The sequence below is a fragment of the Pithys albifrons genome, chromosome 12 (genome assembly GCF_047495875.1).
Source record: "Pithys albifrons albifrons isolate INPA30051 chromosome 12, PitAlb_v1, whole genome shotgun sequence".
NCBI classification, from domain to species: Eukaryota; Metazoa; Chordata; class Aves; order Passeriformes; family Thamnophilidae; genus Pithys; species Pithys albifrons.
In genome coordinates, this window is record NC_092469.1 from 20,991,301 (window position 1) to 21,013,136 (window position 21,836).

General features: G+C 51.3%; 1 protein-coding gene across 4 annotated transcripts in view; it reads right to left on the reverse strand.

The window, feature by feature from the left end:
- The window catches only part of ANKRD11 (ankyrin repeat domain containing 11), a 138,403-nt gene that overhangs the window by 109,958 nt on the left and 6,609 nt on the right, over window positions 1-21,836 (reverse strand). Inside the window, exons 1-2 of one of the 4 annotated variants that reach the window (XM_071567522.1) lie at window positions 21,026-21,091; window positions 2,618-2,697 (exon numbers count right to left, since the gene is read on the reverse strand). The gene's annotated coding sequence lies outside the window, so the exon portion shown is untranslated. Of the gene's footprint in view, window positions 1-2,617; window positions 2,698-11,572; window positions 11,668-16,856; window positions 16,876-21,025; window positions 21,092-21,836 lie in introns of those variants that run through there. The other 3 variants (XM_071567523.1, XM_071567521.1, XM_071567520.1) reach the window with 3 other exon arrangements.

Sequence of the window (21,836 nt, forward strand, 5' to 3'; positions counted from 1 at the left end):
CCTGCAAGCCAACACTTCCATAGCCCAGGACCCCATGGAAAGCCCCTCTCCTCAGCTCAGTGGTGACCAACGTGCTAAACACCAACACCACACTGCACTGCTGCTGTGTTACCTTCAAACCCCTCTGACCTGGAAAGGATAAGAAATGAACCACATGGAAAAAAAGCCAGCAAACTCAGAGCACTTCCATGCAGAGCAATACCCTCCTGGTGAAATACTGAGCTCAGTAAAACTGAGAGCTGTGTATGAACACATTTAAGAGCATTAATAGAAAAACACGGAGCATTTAAGTGAAGTCACGTTCCAGCTAAACAACCCTGCCATTATTGCAGCCTCTGACTTTCCGAGGACAATTCAATCCTGGCAGTCTGGGCTGTAATTGCTTTTCCACTCCAGGCCTCGGCTTTCCACTCGTGCCCTTCTCGGGAGGTCAGAGCGCGGCGGCAGCTCGGGAGGCAATTCTGCTCCCTGCTCCTCATTCATCCTTTGAATCCCACACCTGCATATCCATCAGCAGCTCCCTGAGACACCCCTGCCAAGGCCACCACTGGAGCTGCTGCCTGCAGAAAGCCCTGGCCCCTCTGCCTGCCTGAGAAGGTGTTGGGAACACGGATCTCACCAGCTGTTGGTGCTGGGGACCAGCTGAGCCACCAAACCTCAGGGCAAGCCCCACATGGGGCAGCTGCTCCTGCTGCCAACAGCAAAGACACCACTGCCCAGAGAGGCTGTGGCTGCCCCAGCCCTGGAGTGTCCCAGGCCAGGTTGGACGGGGCTTGGAGCACCCTGGGACAGTGGGAGGTGTCCCTGCCCATGGCAGGGGGTGGCACTGGATGTTCTTCCAAGTCCCTTCCAACCCAAACCATTCTGTTATTCTATGAAATTACTCTTCACAGTTTTGTAACTATGACAAAAGACCAAATCCAGTTTCTAGAGAGGGTGCTTTCAAAGCATTCCCATCTTCAGCAGGGCACTGCCCCATCCCTGGAGTGTCCCAGGCCAGGCTGGACAGGGCTTGGAGTACCCTGGGACAGTGGGAGGTGTCCCTGCCCGTGGCAGGGGGTGGGACTGGATGAGCCTTAAGGTCCTTCCAACCCAAACCATTCCATGACTATAAAGAATCTGCCTTGCTTTGAGCAAACCCTTCCAAACAGGGCCACTCATACACCTGAACACTGGGTAAGTTTTCATTATTCTGGTTTTAGAAGGACAGTTTGCATTCAAAAAGCAAAACACCATTTACTCCAAAAGACAGAATTAAACACGTTCATCCCCAGTTACGAAATGGAACAGGCAGCAAACAGCAACCAGAGTGGTGTGTAATGGATGTCAGGGCTGAGCCTGGGTTTGGGGGCCCTGCTGAGCTCCCAGGAAGGACCAAGGAGCTCCTGCACACGCGGGGAAAGGGCTCACACCTGATACACTTTAATTACTTAACAGCCCAGGGAGAGTCAGCGATGCCTGCTCTGCTTTGTTCCACTGTGAAAGGCTTCTCCTGCTATTAATATTCACCAGGGGAAGCTGAAATAACATCTTGTCTCCACCTGAATACCTTGCAATTATTATGGACACACTAAATACAACCATTTTTATTTTCTCCCCTCAAACTCCAGGACAAAAGACATTTTCCAGCTGCAAAGGCACCTGACAGGGCAGGGCTGGACTCCCACTCGGAGCGACTCTCCTTGGCCAGAACCTCCACACAAATAATGCCCCTGCAGTAGAACCCAGAGGTCAGCCAAGGAGCAGAGCCCCAGGGCAGCAGCCACACACTGGAGTTATCCCCTGGGAACCTTCTCCATGGGATTCCTGGGCATGCTGGGGATGACCTTGAGCCCCTCAGTGACAGGCACTGCCCAGCTGGGCTCCCACAGCTTTCACTCAGCTCCCAACACACCAAACCAGCACCAGCACTGCAGGAAAAGCAGCCACCAGAACAACCCCCTGCCTCCAGCTCCATCCACACCACCAGGACAGCACCAGCCTCTCCCATCCTCTCCCACCAAACACAGGCAGAAATGTCAGTTTTGCCCCTGAATTCCACTCCACAACAGGCTGTTATTTCTGCATCTGCTCATGCTCTCCAAAAGTTGAATCCCAGCACTGACTCAAACTGTAGTCTCAGCAGATTGGGAGGTTTCTCTGCCCAAAATGAAATGTAGGTGCCATCTGTTTCAATTAGACTAATCACAAGGAGACATAATATTGGGAAACGAAGAGACTTTGGGGTTTTTCAGGACATTTTGAAAGCAAAGAAAGAGGACCATGATATTATTTAATACTCTGCAGCACCAACAACCTGCACAGCCTGATGGGCAAACCCGTGTTGGAACTGCCCATGCAGGAAAGTTCACTTTTATTTCACTGAAGTCAGGGGAAAACTTGCTATAATCAAAATTATCTAAAACTAAAAGGGCATCTCAGAACTCCAGAGAGCTCCCAAGATACTCCTCGTTAGTACCTTTTTGTTACTCCACAGAATTTGCAATTTTTACCTTCAAATTTCAGAAAAATAAAGAAAGACTTTTAAAAAAGGCAAAGCCAAACAGTCCAACAGGGCCACAAGTCCTTGTCAGGGAATAAACCAGAAACTCTGGATAGAAACAAAGTCAATATTTACCGATTCCATAGTTGAAAGCTCTTCTTAGCAGGACATATATTAAAATCCAACAGAGGTGTGTCCCAAAAACACTGTGTGATCTGAAAAACACAGAAACAGGTTCATTAGAAAATGAAACCACGGGAATTTTATTCACAACACGCCTGCTGGATTCGGGTACATGAAGGTTACCAAGTACAAACACTTCCCTAATCCAGAAATAAACTCCCTGATAACGAGTCTGCACAAACACAGGAATACAAGAAACAGTGAAAGCTCAGCTGAGCATCCACCACATTCCATAATGTGATAATAGATTAAAAAAAAAAAATCACTTGTCTCAAGGTTTCTGTGACCATCTGTGTGGATTTAGAGTCATTTTATTTACAAAACAAAAGGTATGTCCAGCCCCCAAACTGTGAGCAGCTCATGAACCAGAGACAGTCAGGGCCAGGACAAGCTCCTGTGCCAGAATTCACCTCCCCAAACAACTCATGTGGAATTATCCACAGCACAAGAACATAAGTGCTCTCTTTCCAGGCACACCTTTGCCCTGAAGAGCAGGGAATCCACAGCAAACCTGTGACTCCATTTTCCACCCAGCTCTCATTGTACTTTCAAGGATATTTTTCCAGTTACAAAATCCCGAGGTGAAATTCCCGATGCCAGGCAGGAACCAGCAGGATCTCCCAGCACCCAAAGGAAGGGGAATTACATTCAAGAACTGGCACATGAAAGGGTTGGCAGGTTCCAAGCCCAAACCCTGCCCTGCTCACGTTCCCAGCTGGAGGAGCCGGCTCTGCTCGATCCCGGGAGCCCCCCGGGCCTGCCCCGGTCCCACCACCACACCTGCTCAGAAACAGATTCCCCCCAAGGCAGAACAATTCCAGAGAGATTCCCACAGGAGTCACAGTCAGCCCCTGCAGCAGAGGAGATGAATTTTGGGAGGCACAGTTTGGTGGGAACCCACACGAGTCAGAATCACAGACTGCTCTGAGTTGGAAGGGACCCACAAGGACCATCGAGTGCAACTCTGAGTCACCAGAGAAAGGACAAGTCCTCAGACCTCACATGCTGATGGTCCTCCTCCTCCTCCTCTCACACTCACTGAGAACACTCAGCAGCTTGTTCTCTGCCCAAATCCTCTCACACAATTATTTATGTTGGAAAAGACCTCCAAGACCATCAAGTCCAGCCTTTGACCCAACATCCCTTGGCCAACCATGCCCTGGCACTGAGCACTCCCACCAACAGCTCTGTGGGCTCCCTGGGGCCCAACCACTGCTTTTAAACCCTGTTTTATCCATTATTCCTCTCCCAAATTCCACCTGCACAACTTCCAGGCCCAGCTCTGTCACACCACACTGCTTTGCACAGCATCAGATTCAGTCCCTGTAACTCTCCCACTGGGACTGGCCCTGCAGAGCTCGGGACAGTTTTATCATTTATTGCTGCCTGTCACCTCACAAGCCACTTGTCTGATGGGGCTGGATTTGGACACCTGAATTCCAAAAACCCTCCAGGATCGACTCTGAGGCCAGCCAGGACACAGTGCAGGAGATCAGGAACCCTGGGACAGCCCTGTTTGTTTTGGGAATCTTTCACTCCCCGATGAAGAGCCGGAGGGAGAATGTCCAGACGAGCCATCAGATGCTTCCAACTGAGCCAAGGGAATCCTTGGGAGCCTCAGTGGGAAGGAGCAGGCCAAAGTAAACCCAAAAACCCAGAGGGACACAGAGGCACAGGGCCATGAGGCAAAGAAAGGAATCCTGCAGCAGGTAAAACTCCTCCAGGAGAGGAGCAAAATGGAAGGTTTGAGACATTTTTCTTTGAGAAGAGCAGGAGATACGTGGCTGCCTCATGGATTTGTCCAAGGTCAGGGAATCCTGGAGCACTGAGGGATGCCCTGATGGCAACTGCAGCCCTACAGAGCACAAGGATAATACTTGCACAGCATCTTTTCCAGCAGGATTCCCCTTCTCATTCCTTCTGCTTTGGGGCAAGAACTTGTATTTGGATTCAGACTTGCATCAATTCAGGTTTTCTGGTGATCCAGAACTAAGAAGTGTAACAGAATTTCAGGATGAGATTTAGATTCTGGTTTAGACCAACTTCTGAATGGAAAAAATCCCCAGGGAGCAGGGGAGCCTTTTTTCCACAGCACTCAGCTGCTTCCCTCACAACAATTCCAGGAAGAGCCAGAATTTCAGTGAGGCATCTCCAGTGGAAACACACCCAGGGGAGCACAGGGGACACCACGGGGCTCCTGCACTCGGATCAGCTCCGTGGCCTCCAGGGCAGAACAAGGGGGAAGGAACATGGACAGCAAATCTGGAGAGAGGGGAAGCTCAGAAGTGTTTTCCAATGCACTCCATAGGCAGGCTCAGCACAGCCCAGCCAGAGCTTTCACCTGCTGGAATGGGGGACAAGCTCAAATCCCACTTCAATTCCAGAGTCTGAGAAAATGGAGACTGGGGAGAGGGGAAGAATCCATGAACAGGCAGCACTACAAACCCCACAGGCTTATTATCAATGGCTTGTCTTCCATAAATATCCAAAAGTTCCTTCTGCAACAACAGGGATTCCATTCTTGCCTGGTTATGGCACCCAAGGCAGGTAAGAATCCCAATAACAAGTGTTGGAGTTGGGCAAAGAAAGCAAATGCCCAGAAATAGCACAGAAATTCCTGTCTCCAGAGTTGTGTTCACCTCATCCCAGAGAGAGCCAAGAAAACTTTCCTGACCCCTCAAGGGACAGAGAGTGAATAAAAATCATCACATTTGTGGTAATTTCCCTCAGAGAGCACTCCCAGACCATTTAGGAGGCTGGAAAAGCCCCCCAAGGTCGCTCCACACAGCTCAGGATCTGCAGAAAGAGGAGGAAAAGGTGTTGTGCTGGAGATGCAAAACTGGGGGAAAGGAGCTGTTTTCAAGAAATGCCCCCAAATGAGAGATAAACACCCAGGAGCAGAGCCCTCCAGCCTATCAGCAGCTGCCAGCCCAGCCACCCCAGGCACACACAGACTGTCCTGCCCCACAGCTGCTCCCACCCTTCACACACAGATTCCCAGCAACAGGAACTGCCTTTCACCACAACTCCCAAACATTTCCACAGCAATCACATCCCAGCTATGCCCAAACAGCACCAACTACCCAAGTGAAAAGCCAAAGCACAGAGAATTCCACCAGACCTCAAAAAAACCTTTCAGTGTTTGATGTGACAAAATTGTAGTATCAAGTACAATTTAATTTGATGGTTCTCATAACTGAAGTAGGTGATGTATTCTTGGTCACAAAGTTTCTTTCATTTTGTACTGAAAATAACAGGTATGCTGAAATCTACAGCTTTTAAAGCTCCTGCTGCCTGTGCCACTTGATAAAAAACAAAAGAACCTGGCACTGTCCTCAAAAACACACACCAAGACACTGGTGGGGGTGAATCCCAAAATGGTTTGGCATGGGAGGATCTCAAAGCTCATCCCACTCCACCCCCTGCCATGGGCAGGGACACCTCCCACTGTCCCAGGTTCTCCAGCCTGACCTGGGACACTCCAGGGATGGGACAGCCACAGCTTTTCTGGGAACCTGTGCCAGGGCCTCGCCACAATAAGTATTTTCAGCATCTTTCACATATTCCTCAAGATCTGTGCAAAAAAAAGCACTCAAACCCTTTTATACTACACATTAAGCTAAAAAACTAATTATCAGCAGAAGCTGAACATTTCAGAATTTATCCCTTGTAACCACACAATGAATTGCTGGACATGCCAACCTCACCACTGGTTATCTGCTCTCCTCACACCAGATATTTAAACTTTGCCACTATCAAGAGTAACTCAGAATTGCAGCCTCTAGACCTGCCCACTGTTTCTCCTGGAAAGCTCCAGGAAAGGAGCCTGAAAGGAGCTTGGCAGGGCACAAACCTGTGCTGTCAGCAGAGCCCGAGCTGCAAACCCTGCAGGAACTCGGCGGCTCTCGGTGGGTTGTGGCAAAGAGCCAAACAAGCCCCAGCAGCTTCCCCTGAACCAGAATTTCAGTTCTGTGCACACCATTCCCAGTGCTGCAAACACAGGGGCAGTTCCCTCCTCTCCTCCTCCACCCTGACCACCTTCCTGTGGCTCCTCCAACGAGTGGGGAGGCTGAAGGCAAAGCAGAGCTGTGGGGATTGCTCTGAGCAGCTCAAGGCTGCACCAAACCACAGACACAGCCCAGGCTGAGGGTTTGTCCTCTGCCCAAGGGAACACAACTCCCCGTGCTTCCAAAGTCTTAAATGCCTTAAAGGTTATGCACTTTTTATCCCAGAATCTTTAAGGTTGGCAAAGCCCTCCCAGCCCATCCCTGTGCCCAATGCCCACCTTGGCAAAGCCCTCCCAGCCCATGGAGCCCACCCTGTGCCTGATGCCCACCTTGGCAAAGCCCTCCCAGCCCATGGAGCCCACCCTGTGCCCGATGCCCACCTTGTCCCCCAGCCCATGGAGCCCACCCTGTGCCCGATGCCCACCTTGTCCCCCAGCCCAGAGCACTGAGTGCCACGGCCAGTCCTGCCTTGGGCACCTCCAGGGCTGGGCACTCCAACCCTCCCTGGGAGCCCCCTCCAGTGCCTGCCCACCCTTTCCAGGATGAAATGAGCCCTGAAATCCGTCAGCAGAAGGACAGAGCAGCCTTAACTACACAAGCACACCTGCCTTACAAAAGCAGTAACTTCCATCAAGTGACCTCTGTCTTGGATGGAAGGAAGAAAACGGTTCAGCCCCCCAAAATAATTGTCCACTGCCCCTCCAGCAGCACAGGGAGCTGCAGGGATCCCTCTGTGTCAGCCCCAATGCTCCAAATAACCCTCCAGAGCTTGCCATTTTCCAGTTTTGGAGCTGCAGTATGAGATGTAACTCCCCAGGACTGCTGGTCCTTCCAGCCTGGCTGAATCTCATCCAAAAAGCTGCATCATCAGGTTCATTTCTTTGTGACCTGCACGTGCAAAGCAAAGATGCTCTGCCTGAATTTGGGACACAGAAAATGAAGATTCACATTAACCCATGAGAAGGTGCCCCCCCAAAGCCCCTCAGCATGGACCAGCAGCTGCAGATCTGCTCCCAAACCACCTGAGCTGGTTCACCAACCAGCCAGAAACTTCATCATCATCTACTGAACCCTCGAGCTGTTTATTTCAGAGTAAGCTGTTAGTCCCTAAACCATTTGGAAAACACAGGATGCACCGGGGTGTGGATACTCCAAGCAGGACTGATCCACAGTCAGGCTCAGTTCACATGGAAACAGGAGGAAAATGTGACCTCTGTCTCCTGAATATTTGCTGAGCCCCACCTGAGAAGTAGTAAATGTGCAACCCAATTATTTCAGTCAGACAACACAAAGAGTGTGAATAACAAGGCTGATGTTCTGCAGCAAACACAGAGATGGAAAATTCAGGGCACAGAAGGTGAAAATCACAAACTATCCAGGAAAAGCCTTCCAGGTCCACACAGAAACCAAAATACACCAAGTTCAAGTAAAAGGCAAGAGGCCCAGACAACAAATGCTCTTCCTGGGCATAAAACCAAGAAGGAATAAAGGAAAAGTAGTGAGGAATAAAGCAAATAAACAGCATGAGCAGTAAGATTCCCAGATGCTGACAATTACAAAGGTTTATGGGAAAACTAAAATTAATCAAGTACTAAAAAACACATCCATTCAACAGCCACAGAACACAAGTTTGCAACAGAAAAACAGCCTGGAAGAACTGCTATGGATTCAGCTGGCAAACAAATGGAGCTGCCAGTTTCCAGCTGAGGTCTGCCCAAAAAAATCACTGTCTGCACTTAATCCCAGGGGAATTTCTCCCCTTTGAGCTCCAAAGATGCAGAGTGAAGCAAACCCTGACACACCAAGGGGACACTCAGAGGTGAGCTCTGAACACAGACAGCAGTACCTGACTCTGGGAGCTCCAAAAGCCCCCCCATGCTCTTTAGGCAGGCTAGAAAATCCTGAAGCTTAATTTGTCCTAATGAATCACAGAATGATGGAATGGCTTGGGTGGGAAGGGACCTCAAAGCTCATCCCATTCCCCACCTCCCACCAGCCCAGGCTGCTCCAAGCCCTGTACAGGGATGGGGATTAAGCTCCAAGGTGTTGGTTTTCATCAATAAAGGCAAGGAGGATGTTCTCTGGAATCAGAGCCATAATTTAAGGTGAGCTCACAGCTGCTGCCATAATCAGGTACCTTCTCCTTTCCATTCCTCCTAAACATGAGTCTGAGGTGGGACAAACATCCTTCCTGCCTCCAGACTGAATCCCTTCCTGTGACTTCACCATGGAACTCCACTGAATTTCCCCTGCACATTCTCCTGAGGAAAGGAGGAGAGTGAATGGTGCTCCTGGGCCAGGATGAGCTCCACTTTATTTAAAATATGAATCTGTATTTCTTCCTCTGTGCTCAGTTTTAACACAGAGAGAAAACACAGACCATTCTTCACAAGTGACAGACACATTTGTCACCTTTGCAGGCCCAGAGATTTGCATCTGTGCAATTTGGTGGCAAATTGGATACAGGTTACTATTAATACCTGAACTATTTCCTTCCCTCTGAACGCTGATTGGTGAGAAGGATGCAAACATCCCAATTTAAAGCACCCTAATTAGCCAAGGAGGAGTCGAGGAAGTCACTGCTCAGCCTTCAAGAACAGACAGAGCCTTCCTCAAAGAGGAAAAACAGCAAACTTATCCACAGAGTGGATTCCAGTTGGATTCTGAGCAGGGGAATAAACCCCCCACCCAGCCAAGAAAACTCTGTGTGGCCACACAAACATCACAACCAGACAGACATTCAGCAGCTCAGGGATGGGGTTCCCATCAGGAATGTGCAGGTGTCACTCAGAGCCCACACCCAGGCACGGACAAGGCTCAGACACTTCCCTGACACAACCCAGGAGGTCCCCAGAAAGCAGCTTGAAAAATGCAATAGTAGAATGTGCTCAAGTCTTCAGTTCCCAGCCACAAGAGCCTCACAACCACCTCAAATTACAGCGAGGGAAGAGCTGAAAGGAAGCACCTCCTTGATTTCCACATGGCCTCCCTCCCCTATTGTCTGGGCCTGGCAAGTTGAGGTCAGAATAAAAAGATTCCTTAGAAATCCCACATACATTGAAAGCACCTACAGCTTCCACTCATTTTCCCCCCTTCTATTCTAAGCCCTGAACAGGTTTAAGTAGCAGTTGTCATCACTAAAGGAGCTGCTCCCCTCCCTCTCTGTTCTCCTGAGGGAGGAGCACCCCGGCAGCACCAGGGCCAGGGGAGAAGGAGCTGCTGCTGTTCCGCTCAGGTGAGGAAATCTGGTCTGGAGAAGGGTGTGCAGGGGGCTCAGGCCACCTCAGCCCCACGGGCTCTGAGAGCACCGATGAATAATAAAACAAGGAAATATAATAACAATAATAATAAATAAGTAAGTGGAATGTGCCCCAGCCCCTCGGAGGGGCAGGTTCCCATGGAGGGGGCTCTGGCCCTGCTGGATCCCAGCAGGATCCCCCTCCAGAGCGTGTCCATGAGCCAGCTGAGCCTGCCAGCCCAGAGAAAACCTCCTCCTCCTCCTCCTCCCTCTGCCCTCCCGGCTCCAGAGGGGCAGGATCAGCCCGTGCCCCCCGGGCTGGAATGGTTGGGGGTCTCCCTCCCCAGCCCAGCTCCGGCCGTGCCATGGAACCACACCCAGGAACATGCACAGACCCCCGGAGGGAGCCGGGGCACGTCCCGCCCTCCCCACCCCGGGCCGTCCAAACAAACAGCACAGAGGGTGGCGGGGAAAGCACTCAGAGGACAAAAGGACAGAGTCAGGATTAAACCCAGGCCCTTGATCCCCGGCCAAATGGCCGCCCCATAAGCCCACGCAACCTCCAGAGCCAATTTAAAATCCTGAGTGTGCTATACTTTAGGTTATAAAATCATATTTAGACACACATTTGAAGTGTTCTTTGCTCTGCTGGTGGCTAAAAACAATTCCTTTGTCATCAAATCTTGCTCCAGCACGCTGACGTGACGTTTTTAACTCAGGAAATAAGATAATTATGGTTCAAGGTAAACAACTACAACTGTGCATCATAAACAGTTTCTAATTTTAAGCCTGAGTCCCTCTAATGCCATCCATATTTCAGTTTCCTCACCAATGGCTGAGGCTGTCTGAGCAGTTTGGGACTGAGCCTGTGCTGATGAGCAGCAGCAGCTCCCGGGAAAACAGGGACTGGTGGGGCAGGTAAGATCCAGCAGACACAGCAGGTGAGCTCCTGTGTCAGCATCACGGAATGGTTTGGCTTGGAAGGGACCTCAAAGCTCATCCATTCCCACCCCCTGCCATGAGCAGGGACACTTTCTACTATCCCAGGTTGCTCCAACCTGGCCCTGGACACTTCCAGGGATGGAGCAGCCACAGCTGCTCTGGGCACCCTGTGCCAGGGCCTGCCCACCCTCGCAACAAAGAATTTCCACCTAATGTCTAGTCTAAATCTCCCCTTCCTTTAGTTTAAAGTCATTCCCTTGTCCTGTCCCTCCTGGCCCTTGTTCCAGTCCCTCTCCAGCTCTCTGGGAGCCCCTTTAGGCACTGGAAGGGGCTCTCAGGTCTGCCCAGAACCTTCTCTTCCCCAGGCTGAACCAGCCCAGCTCTCCCAGCCTGTCCAGGTAAGCCCAACATCAAAGGAGGGAAATACCCTGTGAATCTCAAGTAGCTGGAGAGGCAGGAGCTGCATCTCCTGGAACACACAGAAAGCAAAGCGCGGCCCGGAGCCCTCCCGCTTACACAACCCCCGCTGCATCGAGCCATTGTGGAGCCCAGAGCTCAAAGGCCCCACTGCAGCTTCCCCTGGCACACACAGCACCAATTCAAGCTGCAACTCGCCGAGGAGCAGCAGCTACACCGAGCTGTTCAACAGCAGGCAGCGAACACACCCCCGGCCCCTCCGCGCCGTGTCTGAACTGGCCCTCAAACATTCCCCAAAGTTACCTGGAAACAAAGGCTGCCAATAAGCAGCGGTGTCTGGGCTCAGCCCGCAGCCAGCAACGCTGCAGCACATCCTGGGAACGCGTCTGGAGCTCCAGAGGGACCGAGGCACGCGCTGTCTGCCCCGGGATGAGTCACCCAGAGGTAGCAGCAGCTCCAGGGCTGCTCGGAGGTGTTACCCTGGCACGCTCCCATCCATCCTCCTCATCCCAGGGAAACGAGCCAAGACACAGCCAAACGAACCCAGGGTGGGGGAACGTGGCGGAGCAACCCGAATCCAACTCAAATCCCTTCCACAGCTGTGCCAGAAGAGCCGGGAGTGGCCAGAACGATCCCAGCGGTGGGAACGCGGCCGCTCCTGGAGCAGACGGAGCTGCAAAGAGGAATCACGTGGGGAGTCTGTGCAGCCTGGGAGAGCTCGCTCCTCCAAAACTTTTCCTCATTAAACAATTCCAAACCACCCCACCCAGTTGCTGCTATTGTTGTCAGAGAGGGAATTCCAAGCAGAACAATGATTTCCACGACATTTTGCTGTTGGAAGAAGAAAACTGGTAACACTGCACAGCAATAACACAATTTCCACAGTAGTTTGTGCAGTACAAGTCTCCTTACAGAACAATTAACGTGCCTCAGATCCACTGTGCAGCAGGGATGGATTTTTAGATCCAGCCATCCAAAGGCAGGGATGTGGTGGGAGCCTCCCAGGCTGGAGTTGGCCATGGGAGGTTCATCCCTCGCACCCTGGGAGGGGGCAGAGCTCATTAAGAGGCTGCTCAGAGCAGAAGGAAACAATTCCCCCAGTCCCTGGAGAAATCCCTCTTCCCACGAGGGCACACGAGGCAGCTCCTCTGAACTCTCCAGCACCCCACAGCTCAGCCTGATTTGAACCATTTTTTGGGAACAGCCATGTGTTGTAAGTTCCAATTAATGGAAACAAATTCAGTGCTGTGTTCCTGGCACAACATGGGATGATGTAGAGGGGCTCAAAGTCAACCCAAGGGCCCATGAAAACAAAAGGGAGAAGAACAACAGTTTGGCTTTGTAATGTTTGATCTGCAATTAACACTTTTCTATGACTTTTGATAAAGTAAAGCACGAGCTGCCATTTGAACCCAAATGCAAGTAAGTGAACCCCAAAAAGATCATGGAATGGTTTGGGTTGGAAGGACCTGAACCACATCCTGCATCTCTGCCTTCATTCCCCCACGAGGCTGTTCCTGTGATACTGGAAATACCAACTCAAAACCAGCTCCAGAAATTGCTTCCTCATGCTATTCCACATTTTAACATGTAACTCCCCAACAAAATGCCTTCAGATTATAAATCATTTGGTTTTCAGGTAGCTGGAGTGAGGCAAAACCAAACCAAAATAATGAAAGATCTATGAATTAGAGTGTGTTTATTATTTCATAACTTGTCAGGAATTTGACCCATCCAGGAGCTCAGGGATGGGATGCCAGAACACAGAAGGCATCACCTCCCCCCCTGCAGAGGTGATTTCAGGTATCCCAACCATGTCCCTGGGGAGCACAAATGGTCAATTCTGAGCATTTATGACACAACAGGCAGAAAAAAAAGAGGAACAATAAAAATTAAGGAGGAAAAATGCAAGAAGTCTGTGTAAGACCCAAAAGTCCTGAGCAGAGCCAAGACATTTTTCAGACTTTTATTAAAATTAGATTGGCCTTTGTGAATCACATCTGCCCCTTGTGAGCAGCAAAAAAGCCCCAACATCCCAGTGAAAGACACAGAAGGGACCAGGGGCACATCTGTGAACAAGGTTCCTCCACACCCACAGCAAACTGAGACAGTACAGCTCAAACCCAGCACATTTCTAATGCTCACAGTGTTCCCAGAAGGCAAAACTACTCAAATCTGGTGTGCAGGTCTAAGGAAAATCAAGCTCTGCTTCAGCCCTTCCTCCTCTGAATGCCTTAAATAGGCTGTTACACGACTTGTTTATACGCCATTACAGCAAAACATGCTGAGTTTCTTCATCCTGCGTTACAGAACAAAATGTTACCCAATTCCTTCTGTAAAGCACCAAGAAATAGCTGTGAGACCACATGCCTGGGGAGGCACCCACGTGCTGGAGTAATCCTGCCTTACGTAACCACGGGCAGCCAAGGAAGGGCCAAACCAACCTCAGCCTCCACCGAGGGGCCCCACTCAGCCACCAGTGACATTCTTGTCTATACAATTTGAGGTATCTGACATGGAAACACAGAGCAGAGAGTCCTGGGTGGTTGGTTTTCTCTCCTTGAGCTCATCCCCATTAAGCAAAAATGAATCATTTGCTAATTGGCGAGTTCAGTTTGAAGGATGCCACTGTGATTCTTATCTGGGTTGCTGGAAGGCAGCTCCTTCCAAGGATTCAGCAAGCCATGGACAGAGATCATTCTCAGTGCACCCCACAATGTCAGGAATCTGAGCACTCATAATCCTGGAGATCACGGAATCCTTTATGTTGGGAAAGGCTCCAAGATCAAGTCCAACAATTCCCCAGCACTGCAAGGCCACCACTAGTCCATGTCCCCAAATGCCACATCCACCACACAGTCTCTGAACACTTCCAGGGGTGGAGACTCCACCACCTGCCTGGGCAGCCCCCTGCAATGCCTGAATACCCTTTCCAGGAAGAAATTCCCCCTTGTGTCCAATCTAAAGCTCCCCTAGGACTGTCTCCTCTTGTCCTATGCCTCGTTCTCTGGGAGCAGAGCCCAACTCGCCCTCCTGGCAGGGAGTTGCAGAGAGTGAGATGGTCCCCTCTGAGCCTCCTTTCCTCCAGGCTCAGCCCCCCCAGCTCCCTCAGCCTCTCCTGCTACTCCAGCCCCTTCCCAGCTCCATTCCCTGCCCTGGACACACTCACAGACTATCCTGAGTTGGAAGGGACCCACAAGGGTCATCGAGTCCAACTCTTAAGTCAGTGGCCCACACATGGGATTGAACCCATGACCTTGGTATACCAACTGAGCTAATCCAGCCCCTCAGTGTCCTTCCTGTCATGAGGGGCCCAGAACTGATCCCAGAATTCCAGGTGTGGCCTCACCACTGCCCAGCACGGGGGACGGGCACTGCCCTGGCCCTGTGGCCACTCTGAGGCTGCTCCAGGCATCGCTGGGACAGTCACTGGGAACACAGGCCCTGTGTCAGATGTGCTGCCAGCTGTGCCACTGCTGCCCTGGCAGGGAGGCACCTCCTGCCCTGGGCTCCCTCTGGAGCAAAGAGCCGGGCCAGGCCGGCGCTGCCATCAGAGACCCAGGGTAGGTGGATCATCACGGCTGTGCAGCGATTCCGGAGATGCCTCATCACTTGGCGCGGCTGGCAGGGATTGCAGAGCCAGGAGGTGCCCCCCGAGCCTCCTTTTCTCCAGGCTGAGCCCCCCTCAACTCCCTCAGCCCCTCCTGGAGCTCCAGCCCCTTCCCTTCTTGGACACGTGTGGGCTCAGCTCCAGAACTGCAGCCCTGGACAAGGCAGCCGAAAACAGGAGGTGCAAAACAGACCCCAAATCCACAGACAATAAATGTAACAACATCCACCTTCACCCCTTTCCACCTGCTGGCAGCCAAAAGCAAGCAGAAAGCACAGACACATTACTGTGAAAAGCAACCCAGCCTCTTGCACACAGATAAGGATAACAAATGTTTCACTCCTCGGTTTCAAACGTTTCAGCCAAGGAAGGAGCGTTACCAGTTAAGCTATTCCGGTAAATGAAATGAAAATTGAATATCAAGTCTAACCAGCATTAAATTCAAATAAATACATCTCAATTCCACAATCATAGGACATAGTTCTTATGACAAAACTTCTGCAGGAGGGAAAAGCACCCTTGATAAGTCTGGATATTAAGCTGAGGTACCACAGGCATCTCACAGTTTATCTAAATAAAGTGTCTCCTGCAAACAGCCCTGGAAGCTGCAGTGTGATTAACAGAGGTCCATTAGAGAGGCAATCCATAACCTGGCTCCTGTGAGGAGTCCCTGCCACATCCCTCTGCGTTTCCATGGCAACCAGGCAGGAAAATATAAAGCAAATTACAGTTAAATGAAAATTATTCTCCATGACAATATATGTTAATGCGGGAACATTTGCGAGGCCATTTCGGATAAAATGTTTACACTCACACATGTGTCTACAAAAATAAATAAAAGGCAGCTGGAGCAGCTAATGGATCATCCAGAGAGGGATCAGTCTTTTTTTCCCTAAGTTTTAATGTATGCAGAATAAAATTCTTCAAGCTGAGAGAATGGGAAACAACTCATCATACCCAACGCATGTGTCCATTTCCTTAAAAAAAAATATTCTTTAAGGAACAGCTTTTCAAAAGATCTAAAATACACATTTTGAATGTTGGGAGCCTTTAATTTCCCTGGCTGCAAACAAAGAGCACATTTCCACCTCCCCCTCCCAGCACAAAATGGTTTGAAGGAGAGGTTAAGTTTATAGGGAGCTGGGGGTGTTCAGCCTGGAGAAGAGGAGGCTCAGAGGTGACCTCAGCACTGTCTGGAACTGCCTGAAGGGAAGTTCTGGCCAGGTGGGGGTTGGTCTCTTCTCCCAGGCACTCAGCAATAGGACAAGGGGGCACGATGGGCTCAAGCTCTGCCAGGGGAAATTGAAGTTGGAGAGCAGAAAGAAATTCTTTGCAGAGAGAGTGCTCAGGGATTGGAATGGGCTGCCCAGAGAGGGGGTGGATTCCCCATCCCTGGAGGTTTTTCAGCTGAGCTTGGCCGTGGCACTGAGTGCCATGATCTGGTAAAGGGACTGGAGTTGGACCAAGGGTTGGACTTGATGATCTGGGAGGTCTTTTCCAACCCAATCCCTTCTGTGATTCTATGGATGTGGCACTGAGTGAGAATATCCAACCCTACTGTGAGAATCCACCACGTCTTGATCCAACCCCACTGTGATCACCAGCCCAGCTCCCTCAGCCTCTCCCCACACCTGATTGAAACTGGAATAGTGACTTGTTTTAATCAGTTATAACTCCCAGAAAACTGGGAAGTGTTTTATACCTCAGAGTTTGCCCTGGTGAGCAGGTCACTGACATGCTCTGGAAAAGGGCACAGTGAAGCTGTACAAGGTGATCCGACTCCCCCTCAGTCACCACTTTGCCTGACCAGCCCTTTTTTAGGGGATTTATCTCAGTTTTTTAACATCTTATGGAGCATGAGGGAAGTTAATTGGAATGAGGCTCGTCAAGACACAGTCACTTGGGTTATTTTTTTTCACTCCCTTGGCTTGTAGTCCAAAGAAAACCCAAAGAAAGGAAGGTTATAAACTGACTTACAGTCTCTGCCACTGAAGCGCCACGTTTTGAGAAGGGTTTAAAATACTGCCCTGGAAAACAAGCCCCCTCAGCCACCCTGCCAAGTTCCTTTCCCATGGAAATGCTCTGCCTGTTCCACGAGTACCACAGGTGCAGGTTTCTTAGGAAGGCCCAGAAAGAGCACAAGGCCCTTTTTGAAGGCGTTTGGGAGCAGAGAGGAGGGCATTGACTGAGCTGGCACATCCCAGCCCGCTCCCTCTGCCCTCTGCATCTGCTCCTGCCTCCGCCTCCGGAACAATGCTGGGAGCAGCAGCATCGTAACTTTTTATGACAGTGGGAAAACTGCAATCTTCTCCACGAGTTTGCTCCACCCTGCACATAAAACTGCTCACAGGTTCAACCATAAAGCAAACTCCCTCCTTTGAAGTTGCACCCCGAGCCCCTGCGCGCCTTGGAAAGCCGAGCTGGAACAAGGCGGCGCGTGAAGGTTTTACATAACCAGCCTCCCCAATCAGCCCCAGCCACTGTTGACAAAAGCAAGTCAGGTCAGGGATAAGTATCTGGGTAACAAAACTCCTCGTAGGTGAGCTCAGGTTACCCACAAACACCAGAGTCACACACCACATTCCAGCCGTGCTCCACTTTCCGTGAGGATCACTCGCTGCAGAGCCCACGGCAGCGTTCCCATCATCACCCCAGCTCCTTTGGAATCACAGAATAGAATCATGGAATCGACTGGGTTGGAAAAGACCTCCAAGATCATGAAGTCCAACCCTTGATCCAACCCCACTGTGATCACCAGCCCAGGGCACGGAGTGCCCTGGGCTGGTGATCACAGTAGGGTTGGATCAAGACGTGGTGGATTCTCACAGTAGGGTTGGATCAAGACATGGTGGATTCTCACAGTAGGGTTGGATCAAGACATGGTGGATTCTCACAGTAGGGTTGGATCAAGACGTGGTGGATTCTCACAGTAGGGTTGGATCAAGACGTGGTGGATTCTCACAGTAGGGTTGGATCAAGACATGGTGGATTCTCACAGTAGGGTTGGATATTCTCACTCAGTGCCACATCCATAGAATCACAGAATGGATTGGGTTGGAAAAGACCTCCCAGATCATCAAGTCCAACCCTTGGGCCAACTCCAGTCCCTTTACCAGATCATGGCACTCAGTGCCACGGCCAAGCTCAGGTTAAAAACCTCCAGGGATGGGGAATCCACCCCCTCTCTGGGCAGCCCATTCCAATGCCTGAGCACTGGATTTTTTCCTGATCTCCAACTTCAATTTCCCCTGGCAGAGCTTGAGCCCATCGTGCCCCCTTGTCCTATTGCTGAGTGCCTGGGAGAAGAGACCAACCCCCACCTGGCCAGAACTTCCCTTCAGGCAGTTCCAGACAGTGCTGAGGTCACCTCTGAGCCTCCTCTTCTCCAGGCTGAACACCCCCAGCTCCCTCAGCCTCTCCCCACAGCACTTGTGCTCCAGTCCCTTCTCCAGCCTTGTTGCCCTTCTCAGTTGGGTTGGAAGAGACCTCTGAGATCATCAAATCCAACCCTTGATCCAACCCCACTGTGATCACTCCGTGCCCTGGGCTGGTGATCACAGTGGGGTTGGATCAAGACATGGTGGATTCTCTGTCCCTGGAGGTGTTTAAGAGGACGCTCAGTGCCACATCCAGTCCCTTCTTCAGCCTCGTTGCTCTTCTCTGGACCCACTGCAGCCCCTCAACAGAACCTGATCCACGGCTCCTTCCACCTTCCCCTCCACAGGATGTGCAGGATATCACAGAATGGGGTTGGAAGGGACCTCTGGAGATCACCCAGTTCAACCCCCCTGCCAGGGCAGGGTCACCTGGAGTAGGGGACACAGGAACGTGTCCAGGTGGGTTTGGAATGTTTCCAGAGAGGGAGATTCCATGTCCTGCCTGGGCAGCTATTCCAGTGCTCTGATACCTCCATGGAATGAAGTTCCTCCTCAGGTTGAGGTGGAACTTGTTATGTTTTAATTTATGTATCTCCATACAAGGCACAGAAACCAGCAACAAACACCAGACTAATAAACAGAACTAAACCCTGCCATTCCAAGCCCAGCAGTGTTGCTACGATCCTCTGCAAACCTCGCTAATTGCTGGGATTGGGTTTCCAGGGAAGCTCTCGCTGCAGCAGTGCAGGGGCTGAACGTTGTTCTCACAAAGAACTTGTACAAGCCCAGGCTGCACGTCTGCAACAGCCAGGATTTATATTCCAGGCACAAATCTGATTATGCTCCACACACTGTCCTCACAAGGCTCCGGGCAGGTGGATCCCACCAGGCCAAGAGGCCTTCCCGGACACCCGGTGGGGTTCCCTGTGCTCCCTGCTGGGCTCCACATCCCTCTGCAGGGAACTGCCCGACTGTGTCAAATCCCTTCACAGCAGAAAAGTCATTTTCTCTCTAAATGTAAGGAAGTGCATGCTAATGTGGAGTCAGATTCCCAGGAAAACCAGGCCAGGAGAAAAAAGGGCAGGAGATTCAGGAACACCAGACTGCTGGGCAACACTCCTGGTAACCTCACGGGAGAGCCCCATCAAGTACAGGATCAATCCATAACACCAAGACATTCCAAGAGAGCTCCAAGCAGGGCCAGTGAGTGGTGAGGGAGATGCAGGAGAGGGAAGGAGCTGCTCCCTGTGAGCACAGCACGGCACAGCACCCCAAAGATCCCTGCCAGCAATGCCCACGGATCCTTCACCTCAGAGCAGCTTTACTGCCTGCCCAAACACTTCACTCCCAGCATGCAAAACCAAGGCCCAGCTCTCCAGAGGCAGAGGAAGATGCAGGATGATCTCAGAGAGGAGAAAGGCAGGAACAGACAGGAGGGAACATCAAAAGGCAGACAGGCTAAAATTAGAGACAAGAATCCTGCATGAGGAGGACCAAGGCAAGTGCAGAACCTCCATCAGATGAGGTTCCTGGGAAGGGGGAAGGATGGCCAGGAGGGAGAGGAAATATCCTGGTGGGTGAAGCAGGGGAAGCTCACAGACAGACACACTGCAGAAGGAAATTAAATCCAGCACTTTAAGACTACAACCTCCAGCTCCCCAGCCAAGGAGCACACTCAGCACACCAGGAAAGAGCCACGGAGCTGACTCCTCGTCTGATCCCTTCCCCCCTGGCTGAGGGATAACTCAAAGGAATTCAGCTCTCGCCACAGAACCGGTTTAACACCCCAGTGCCAGTGCTGATCACAGAGGAAGGGAATTGAATTCGCTGCCATCACCCACAACAGAGCAGCTGAGTAACGTGGGGCACCTCAGATCCCCGTCAGGGAGCCAGGAGCCTTCTGGGCTGCTGGAAAAAGAGAGAGCAAACAGCTCCGAGCCCAGGAGAGCCACCACACAGGACCCAGACGGGTGCTGGGACAGCCCATGGCAAGCAGGGAACCTGGGGAACCCAGAGCAGTTACCAGGGAGCCTGATTCCCAAATCCAACATGCTCCCCCGTGTCCTTCTGAGCTGGTGGGACAGGAAACCACCCAAACAAAAAGGTCGACACTCAAGGAGAGCAGGTTTTCATCATCAAACCTGTGCACTCAACCCTTGGACTGCTCAAAAGGTGAAGCTGTACACACAAAATCCCCAGACTTGCTCGTTACAGCCCACGGCCAGCTCGGCCAAATGGCTGTGCCTGTGCTGAGCTGCAAGATGAACCCAGGCAGGCAGGCAGGGTGGGCAGCAGCCAAGCCCCGTAACCAGAGCACCCCGTGGCATGTCTGTGTGTGCCCCCACTCCCACATCCCTTCCCTGCATTCCCTGCATCTCTTCCCAGCTTTGCCGTGGCCAATCCCACCCCTGCACTGAGGATATATGGATATATTTATAGCAGGTTCCGTGCCCAGTGCACCCCAGGCCTGACGCAATCGCAGGGCGCCGGTCGATGTGTTGTTGTTACGACAATGCTGACATTTCACAATCTGCAACAACCAACCACCCTCCTGCAGAACGTGGAAAACACCAGCCCCGGAGTGTAAAGTCTATCCCAAAGATTAGTGCTTCCCGAGGGACTCGGTCACTGCCCCAGACAGCAGGATCCCAGCCCTGCCACCCCCTCCCTGGAGCAGCCACCAGGACACCATTCCCAACGGGCAACTTCTTGGAACTTTATCTTGGCTGCTCCTGGAGCTGGGCAGCCTGCAGGAACCCAGCTACTCACCAGCCACTTGGAGCTCCTGGTACAACTTGTTTACACAGCGCAGGTCACAGGATCGGCTGGAAGGTGTAAGCAGGATATAGTTTTTATGGCTCTGAACTCCTGCCCAGATAAGCCGATAAGGCTGCGCTGGGGGCGGGGAGCACTTTCATGTGTGGCTGAGTCGAGAGGAAGAGGCACCATGAGCTGCAGCCACGCAGTTGGTGCTGAATAATGAAGCTTCCATTCACCTCTAGAGCTATTTAATGCATTTTTTTCGCAGTTCCTAATTACACACCCTTTCATTTCACATCCAGATATTGAGGGCAGCGCTGTGTTTCCAAGCCCAGCTCTCCAGCCCTCAGGGACACGCTGCCTCCGGAGCCTGGTGAATTTTTTACAGGGTAACATCTCCCTTCTCTCTCTCTGATTCTTCCCCGTGCCTGTGACACAGTTTTAGCAGCTTTATGCTGCTCTAAAGGTAAATTATTCTAGACCTTCTCCATCCTGCAAAGCTGTCAGTGTCTTAAAAATAAATTACAGAACCAGCTTCCTCCAGCGTTTGCTTCCCCTCCCTGCCCTGACTTCCCTCACCCTGTACCCACCCTCTGGTGACACCTGCACACACCCACACCCTCAGGGAGCACCTGGAGCCCATCACCCAAACAAGGACCACCTGAACTGCTGAGAGCAAACCCACCACAGCACAAGAGGAAAGCAGAGGTCTCCTCCCTGGAAAAACAGTCCCCTCACACACAGCTGAGACAGAGCTGCCTTTACACACAGTACAAAGTTTTCTACCCTTTCCATTCTCAAAGTCCATGATTTCATTCCA